Here is a 9,360-nt window from a genome sequence, read left to right as displayed (position 1 = left end):
GAGAATTGCACATTCTCAGAAATGTGTACACAATGAGTAAACCAAAGAACATGCTCAATCAAGTCCATGCAGCTACACACACACACACACACACACACACACACACACAGCATGCTTTTCTGTTTTCATTTCCCTATCTTGAGCACAACTATTCACATCTGATGGAGAAGGAAATGACAACCCATTCCAGTGTTCTTGCCCGGAAAATCTCATGGACGGAGGAGCCTGGCAGGCCTCATTCTGTTGGAGTCACAACTAGTCAGACATAACTGAGCATATACACACATTCACATGTGAACCCACCAATGCTCCATTCTAACCCCTGACCAGCAGGAGCCACCCTCTCAGCCTCTGAGCCAGCCCTGCAGAGACCAGTATTTAATCCGGAGCCTTCAGGCTCACATTCCTGACCACTGATGACATCGACCTTGAAGGGTCAGTCCTGGAGCCTCCTGTCCCCTTAGAGCTGTGCTTCTCAATCGAGCATGGGTTTTCTCCCAGGAGACCTATGCTTATCATTACTCGGTGGGGGGCGGGGGGAAGGGTCCTGCTGGCATCTCCTGTGTGGAGCCTGGGATCCGGCTAAACATTCTACAATGCACAAGTCAGCCCCGCATGGGGCAAGACTGGGAAACCTTGCCTTGAAGAATCAGCAACTTGCTAATAAACCGTTTGGGGCTGCTTCCTCTGGGACAGCTGGCCATGGTCCAGGATCCCATCCCTGGACACAACTGCTTGGACTAGATTGGGCAGACTCCTGTCGCAACGGCAGCCATGGTCGACTAGCTGGTTCCCAGTGAACCCAACTGGTGTGGAATGGTTCTGACAGGGACCACAGCGATACTCCGAACCAGGCTGTTTCTCAGGTAATGTGAACTCTAGCCTCCAGTTCACAATAACTGAGAAAATGGTAGAGTAGCAGCTTCCCCAATGGCTTAGTGGGTAAAGAAACTGCCTGCAATACAGGAGACTGAGGTTCAATCCCTGGGTTGGGAAGATCCCCTGGAGAAGGAAGTGGCAACCCACTCCAGTATTCTTGCCTGAAAAAAATCCATGGGCAAGGGAGCCTAGGGGGCTACAGTCCATGGGGTCTCAAAGAGTCTGACACGACTGAGCGACTACGCAGGCACAGAGCTAGAGCCGACACCCCTGGCAGCTGATAATGGAGAGAGAGCAGCAATATGGGTCAGACAGATCAACCACGTTTATTGTTACTGATAAAACTAAACATCTAGGCCAGGTCCAGTTGGCAATGGGAGGGGGGAGGGAGCGCCTCAAAAGGTGGTTTGCCCTACCTCCTGAACTCCAGGTAACATGAGGAAATAATGTTTTCACAGGCTGTTTTTGCGGCCTGATAATGCCCTTGCTGCCCTCTTCCATGTGGTAAATTCCAAAGTCTCTGGATGACTCATCTCCATCCTCACCTCCCCTGTAAACCCGGGTGGACCATCCACCAGGCCCGCCTCCCCCTCTTCACCACCTCCTGCTCAGTGCCCCTTATTCTGTTACAGCGCCTGCCACGTTGTCCTGTAACAGTCTGCTTCTTATCTACCCCAGACAGCATCCAGTCTAGGATTTTATTATCTGTTCCTTCCATGCTCCCAGCTCCCTGGCACTTAGCTGACACAATGCGTGTGGAATGGATGAGCAAATAATACGTTATCAGTGAGGAGTCCCAAGTCTCCTGGAAGCTGCTGGCTGGGGTGGTGGGTGCGGGGAGGAGGGGTATTCAGCAGGATTTTGCCAAGAAATTTGCATTTGAACTGCGAAACCGATTTTCCTGGGGCGGGGGTGGGGGGAGGGAGGAGCAAAAGAACAATCCAGAAACGAAACTGAAAGCTTTTAAAAGAACAGAAAGCCCTGCTGGGTTCTGACGGTGACGAGGGAAGGGGGAGCTGGGAAGACCGCAAGTGAAAGGCACTGCCTGTAAGGAAGGTTCTGAAAGGGGAACCGTGGGGTGCAGGTTGTGTAAGGACGACGGGGGTGGCGGCGAGAGGAATCGGAAAGCGCTTCCAGCACCCTGACGACGGCCACCGCACTTGGGCGTTCCTCCCCAGCTAGGAGCGCCCTTGCTGCTTTGGAAATACGCCACGGTGAGGCCGAGAGTACAGCTATACCCGGGGACCGGCTGCGGATTTACCTCCACTAGCAGAAACGGGTCCCATCACTCCATGGCAAATAGATGGGAGCAAGATGGAAACAGTGACAGCCTTTATTTTCCTGGGCTTCAAAATCACTGCGGATGGTGATTGCAGCCATGAAATTAAAGGACTCTTGGTCCTTGAAAGAAAGGCTATGACAAAACCTAGACAGTGTATTAAAAAGCAGAGGCGTTACTTACCCTACAAAGGCCCATATAGTCAAAGCTGTGTGTTTTCCAGTAGTCAGGTAAGAATGTGAGAGTTGGACCATAAAGAAGACTGAGTGCCAAAGAATTGATGCTTTTGAAGTGGAGAAAACTCTTGAGAGTCCCTTGGATAGCAAGAAGATCAAACCAGTCCATCCTAAAGGAAATCAACCCTGAATACTCTTTGGAAGGACTTATGCTGAAGCCGAAGCTCCAATAGTTTGGCCACCTGATGCGAAGACCCGACTCACTGGAAAAGACCCTGATGCTGAGAAAGCCTGAAGGTGGGAGGAGAAGGGGACGACAGAGGATGAGATTGGTTGGATGGCATCACTGGCTCAATGGACGTGAGTTTGAGCAATTCCGGGAGACGGTGAAGCACAGGGAGGCCTGGTGTGCTGCAGTCTTGGTGTCGCAAAAAGTCGAACACGACTGCCTGAACGACTTAACAACAACCATGAGCAGAAACCACTCTGGCTCAGCGCTTCAGGGATGCGCCTGCAGCGGCCTCTAAATATAAACACAGATTTCTCTTTGCAGCAGCTGAGGAGAAGCAGAAGGAAGACCACGTGCCACTCATCTTACAATCCATCATGCCTGCCCCGAGGCTGACTTCTTGTCTCCAGTTTTCCTTCTAACTAGCCTGTAAACACTTTAGAGACAGAGGTTTACTCATCTTTGCTTCCCTACAGGGCTTTACACTCTGTTGGGTTTTTTTTTTAAAGCTCTTTTTAGTGCATGTATATGAAAATGATGTCTTAAGCAAATTTGTTTAAAGTTTCAAAAATAAGTCAAATAAGCCAGGCCCCAAAGGACAAAAACTGTATGATTCCACTTGTGTGAGATACCTAGAACATTCAAATTCATAAGGAAAGAGAAGCATAGTGGTTACCAGGGACCAAAGGGAAAGGAGGAGAAGCAGTTGGTTAATGCTTATAGACGTTGTGATTGGAATGATGAAAAAGTTCTGAAATGATACAGAGGTTGCCGGGGTCCAGCCCCAGCAGGATCCAGGGGGTACCCTCAGGATGAACGGCGTCGGCGAGAGATAGAAGACACGTGAGACCAGCCTTGATAGGGCCAAGTCTGCGAGGGAGAGAGAGAGAGAATGACCAGACGGGGGTGTTTGCAGGGTCTGGCAGAGTCTGGCAATCCTTTATTTTTTTACCGTAGCTTTTATACCCTAAGTTAGTACATTTCTAAGGGGAAGATAGTTTAACATTACATCAGCTTGTTCTTCATGAAACCAGGGTGTTTTCTGCATACTTCTTTGTTTATGAGGGTCTTGTACATTATCTTCTGGCCTTGGGGCCTATCCACATTTTATGCAAGTCAGGTGAATGTAAACCTATTTTCTGTTTCTCTGGTGACCTTAACTGAAAGGTAGCAGTCTCATAGGGCAACAGTACAGAGTAGAAGTATAGCCTTGTTAACACAAAAATTAATCCTTCTGCAGAAGTTGTCAGTTGCATTTATCTAAGAATTTTACCCCACACAGACTCTGCGGCTTCGGTGAGGCAGCTTCTGCCTAGCACTCCTGGCTGACAATTAACAACCATTTCATTGTTACCATGCTAGGGCTAAGTTCTTATTTCTCTAGATCTTTAACTATATTAACAATGGTTTCTATAAAACAACCTTAGCACATTAAAAGCAAAAACACAGCAAGCAAAACACAGCAAGCAAACGTCAACCCAATAACCACCTTTAGAATAATTTTTCTTATGTTTTCTAATAGGACTCCTTCACCCCTCAAAAATGCTCTATGTCTATTAGGGTTTTTATATAATCAGGTTCTTTATGCTATTTTATGATTAGGATATTATAAGCAATCATGCATATTAGTACCAAGGGCATAAATGCATTTGGCTAACAAACTACCAGCAAAGGAATTTAAATTAAAACACTCCTTTCACCCTGGATAATCTCATAAAATACCACCACCTGGGAAACTTACTGATTAAAGTTCTAAATTGATTCTTATTTGGGAAGAGATCGGGGAAGGCCTTCTGCCTGTGTCAGAGTCCATTGAGGCAGGCATCGGAAAGACAGATATCATCTTTAAGGTGAGCGCCGGGGGCAGCTTTTCGAAATCCCTGAAAACCTGATCCTCCTTGCCCGTCAGGTTTTCTCCCTCGTGACCTTGTCATGGGTAGGGTCTCGTGTGTTGGCTCCCAGCAAGAGGTGATTGTGAATGTGCATTACGCCACTGACCTCTACATTTTGAAATGGCTAAAATGCAAATTTTACATTATGTATATTTTCCCACAACTTTAAAAATGAAAGAAAGGAAGTCTAGCTTTCTTAACATCACATAAAACAGAATTTAGGTCAAAAAGCATTAGACAGAGTCACTTCACTCTGACAAAAGTTTCAGGTCATGGAGAAGGATGACCGATTCTAAATGTATGTATACCGAAGTTGGCGGCCGGCGGGTTTTGAAGTCCCGAGGTCCCGCCCGTCCCGCCTCCGCGCCTGCAGAAATTTGACTTAACTTTACAGAGAATACCTGAAAAGCGACCCAGAACGGGAACCCTGGAGCCAGCATTTTGAGTGTATTGTATCGTGCAGGGCAGAATTCTCCACGTGTGGAAGATCAATCCCCTTTGCTGACTTGTTCATTAAGCTGGTGGTCCAGACCGTCCAAACCCTGCTGGGTGAGGACTGTTGTCTCCGAAGCTGCAGGAACTTACTTTTTCAGTGTTGTGGTCTCCTGTTGACGGTGGTGGGAGCACATTCCAGGGATGTATATGCAGGTAGAGTCGCGCACCAGCTCCCGCCTCCATCTGAAGAGGGCTCCAGGCATCAGATCCTGGTCCCTGCTGCTTGGAATCTTGTCGATCGGCCTGGCTGCTGCCTACTACAGTGGAGATAGTCTGGGCTGGAAGCTCTTCTACATCATGGACTGTCTGTGGCCGTGCAGAACCTGGAGGACTGGGAGGAAGCGGTCTTCAACCAGAGCACCGGGAAGGTAGTGCTGAAGACGTTCAGCTTGTATAGGAAGCTGCTGACTCTTTGCAGAGCAGGCCGTGACCAAGTGGTGGTCCTGCTCAGTGACATCCGGGACGTGAACGTGGAGGAGGAGAAGGTCCGGTACTTCGGGAAGGGCTATGTGGTGGTGCTTTGGTTCGCCACAGGCTTCTCCCACCCCCTCACCCAGAGTGCTGTTATGGGCCACTGCAGGTAAGCCAAAGACAGGAGGCAATGGGCCAGGGCTGCCCACTATGCCCTTGCCCCCAGGCAAGTGGCCCTCATAAGGGACTGTGGCAGGACAGAGAGAGAGGATTAGGAACATGGAGGAGGTGGGCTTGGGGAGACAGGCATGGTACCACCTGCTAGGGAGTATCAGGGGTCCCTGCAGGGATAGAGAGGGGAGGGGTACATCAGGGGTGCCCAGTGGCATAGAGGCCTGGGTTAAGGTCAGGTGAGGGTGGGGACCGGGACGTAAGGTGTGTGGTCCTGGCGGGGATCCCTAGAGAGTGATGCCTGTGAGGAGACTGGCGTGGTCTTCTGGCTCCTGCTGGGAGGCCAGGACCTCTGCCACGGTGACCCGTCCTCCCTCCTGGTGCCATCCTGGACCAGCGATGTGGAAGCCATTGCCAAGCTTATCACTACTTTCCTGGAGCTGCACCGCCTGGAGAGTCCTGTGGAGCTGTCTCAGAGCAGTGACAGTGAGGCCGACGGCCCGGGAGACCAGAGCTGACCTCCATGGTGCCCCTCCGCAGGGTTCTGATGGAGCCCCAGCAGGACTGATGGGCCGCCTGCGAGTCCTCCTCCTCGGCTCTTGGCTGTGTCCCTGGCAGCCCCAAGGCAGGACCCTCAGCCATCCCTGCTGCTTGCTTCTGTCCTCCAAGCAAAACCACAGTGGGACCTTCTCTGCAGGCTGATCTGCCTCTTCCTGGAATCAGACAGCCTGCTGGGGCAGTAGCCTGGTGTGGACAGGCCAGACCTGCTAGCCACGTGGGGCTCAAGGCCTCTGAAATGGGATGGACACCCAGGATCCCAGGGCACGAGGTGTCGGACTGAGCTCTCTGGATCAGGGTCTCGGCCAGGACACTGTCCTGCAGGTTGCAACAAGGTTTCGGCAGGCGGGTGTGGCGCATGAGTGGGTCAGCCTCTGAGGATGCTCTCTGTTGTTGTTCCTGTGGATCCCAGTTCCTGCCCTGCTCCCCATGTTCATCCCTCCCACCAACCAGACATCCTCAGTGGTCGGAAGTGAGGTGCTCACCCGTGAGGTCCTGGTGCTCAGGGTGGATGCCAAGGGGCCCGTTTGATTGGTGTGCTGTTGCCATAGTGAGGCCTCTACAACCCCAGATGGCTCATCTCGAGTCCAACTGAGGCAGGAATCAGATGGTGGGCTCCAGGTTAGACATTCACAACTGGCCTCCTGTTTGCATTTCATGCGGCAGGAAGATGGGCCTAAGGATGTATACCTACAACTAGGAACTTGTATTTCCTGAGACAAGAGATAGGTGGGCTCCAAGTAAAGCATTTAACTTTCCCAGGTGCAGAGCCATTTCGTGGGGCAGAAAGAAATGGGCTTCAGGATGTATAGGTACAACTAGCCTCCTGTTTGCTCTCCACAATGGAAATAACAACAGAAACAGGGTAAATAGCCAGTGTTTGTCTCTTTTAAACACCTTAAGGTAATAGTCATGCAAGGACAAAGAGGGGCAAAACCCTGTGTTGAGTAAAGGATTAAGGGATGTCCACTCCTTCTTTTGGGGACAAGGAGACACTGCACATATGCAGAGAGGTTCCTTGGGGGTCAAAAGTCAGGGGATAATGCCAGGCCATAATGAGTCTTGCTCCTCCCAGAAGCCTTCAGTTGGAGATCGTCTTGGCTGAGAGGTGCAGGCACACCCAGGGGAGTGTCTCAGGGTGGGTCAGGTGTGGAAAAGAAACCAGATAACTGGCTGAAGGTAAAGACCCGAAGAACTGACCTATATATGTGACTTAACCGCCTCTTTACAGCGTTCCTCCTCCTGAGGGGGACGCCTGCACCCTTTCTCTCTGGGTGTGCATCTCTGCCTTGCTTCTCCCCTAACAAACCAGTTCTGTGTGCTCTTTTGCTTGTTGTTACGTCTCAATAAACGTACCTGCATTAACAAAAAAATAAAGAAATAAATGTGTTATACCAAATAACTACTTCCATATATGTAAAGCAAAAGTTGTCACACTATTTCTTCAATGAGAAAGTCACATGCTGGTGGGAAGTTTTATCAATGCTATGTAAGTAACCCGAAAAAAATTCTCCTACACATCTCCAAGACATGATTAAAAATGCTCTACGGCAGCATCATACACGATAGCAAAAACTAGAAACAGCCTAAGTGTCCATTAGCCGTCTATGTTGTTCACTCAGTGAGTCCTATCCCACTCCTTTGCGACCCCATGGACTGTAGCCTACCAGGCTCCTCGGCCATGGCATTCCCCATGCAAGAATACTGGAGTGGGTTGCCGTTTCCTTCTCCAATCTATCAGCAGAAGGGATAAACATATTAAGGGAATACTACACAGCAATGAAAATGAACGAGTTGCAGCCTCAGGTAAAAATCATGGGGGAACTTTAAAATGTAATGATTTTAGAGTTTTTCTTACTTTTTCAGCTGGAGCAAGGTTTTATTTAATTTTATGTTATTTTATTGCAGTATAGTTGATATAAAGTGCTGTATTAGTTTCACATGCGCAACAAAGTGATTCACTTATATGTGTAGATAATGTGCATTTTTTTCAGATTCTTTTCTCATGTAGATCATCACAGCATATTGAGTCGAGTTCCCTGTGCTATACACTGAGTCCTTGTTGGTTACCTACATTTTATATAGGGATATATAAGGTAGATATATACTGTTAACCGCAGATCTTGATTTATCTCTCCCCATCACATTTCCACTAGGCTAACGATAAGTTGGTTTTCAAAGCCTGGGAGTGTGTTTCCGCTTGATAAGGTAATGCAGTTCGTATCAGTTTTTTGATTCCACCTATAACTGATCACATATGATATTTGACTTTGTGTGTCTGACTTGCCTCACAAGATACGGTGATGTCTCGGTCCATGCTTGCTGCTGCAAATAGTATTATTCCATTCTTTTTATGACTGAATAACATTTCATTGTGTACAGGTACAGCTTCTTATTTATCCATTCATCTGTAGATGGATGTTTTGGTGACTTCCAGGTCCTAGCTACTGTGAATAGTGCTGCACTGAAGGTTGGGGTGCACTTGTCTTTTCTTTTTTTTTTTTGAAGTAACAAAATTATCTTTATTTAAAAGATGGAAATTGAAGACAAAAGAATGAACTTGACCTTATCTACTTTGATAATAACTAATGGGGGTCAGATTTTAAACTCATATTGGACCTCAAAGCCTTTACGCTGAGTCTATATAGTATTATTTCAATTATTCAAGCTATTGAAATAGAGTAAACTTAACTACCTTGTTAAACAAGTTCTAAACCATACTTATTTCACTGTTGACAAAACAGAATTTACTGCAGTGGCTGAAACTTCACAGAGTGCTGGCGGAGGTCAAGTGTTCAAACTTGCTTTGAACAGCAGAGAGAGGCAGGTGCTGCCTCTAGCATTTGTGGGTCTGGAGCAAGAGAGAAAATGGAGAATGCCATAACACATGTCTAATATTTAAAGTTTATTCATCAAGCTAATAATTCATCAATAAAACATGTTCTGTCCTCCTACAAACGAGGGATTTCTCTAGATATATGCCCGTGAATGAGATTGTCGGGTCCTATGGTGTTTCTGTATTTCGTTTTCTAGGTAGCCCTCATTGCGCCTGTCAGCAATTTGCTTTCCCACCCAAGCAGAGGAGGGAGGGTTTCTTTTCCTCCAGTCCCCTCCAGCATTGATTGTGCGTAGACTTCTTGCTGATGGCCATTCTGAGTGGTGTGAGGTGATACCTCGTGGTGAGTTAGATTTTCATTTTTTTAATAATGAGCGATGTGGAACATGTTTTCCTGCGGTTTTCTGTCTTTGAGTGTGTGTAGAGTTTCCCTC

General features: G+C 48.0%; 1 pseudogene; it reads left to right on the top strand.

Annotated features, from left to right (window-relative positions):
• The first annotated feature begins 1,834 nt into the window (after window positions 1-1,834).
• On the top strand, window positions 1,835-7,463 carry LOC110142757 (cytochrome b-245 chaperone 1-like; annotated as a pseudogene).
• The last annotated feature ends 1,897 nt before the right edge of the window (window positions 7,464-9,360 follow it).

This window comes from Odocoileus virginianus, chromosome 26 (assembly GCF_023699985.2).
Source record: "Odocoileus virginianus isolate 20LAN1187 ecotype Illinois chromosome 26, Ovbor_1.2, whole genome shotgun sequence".
In the NCBI taxonomy this organism is placed as follows: Eukaryota; Metazoa; Chordata; class Mammalia; order Artiodactyla; family Cervidae; genus Odocoileus; species Odocoileus virginianus.
Note: the sequence above shows the minus strand (reverse complement) of the source record. Positions and strands in the feature narration are given on the sequence as shown.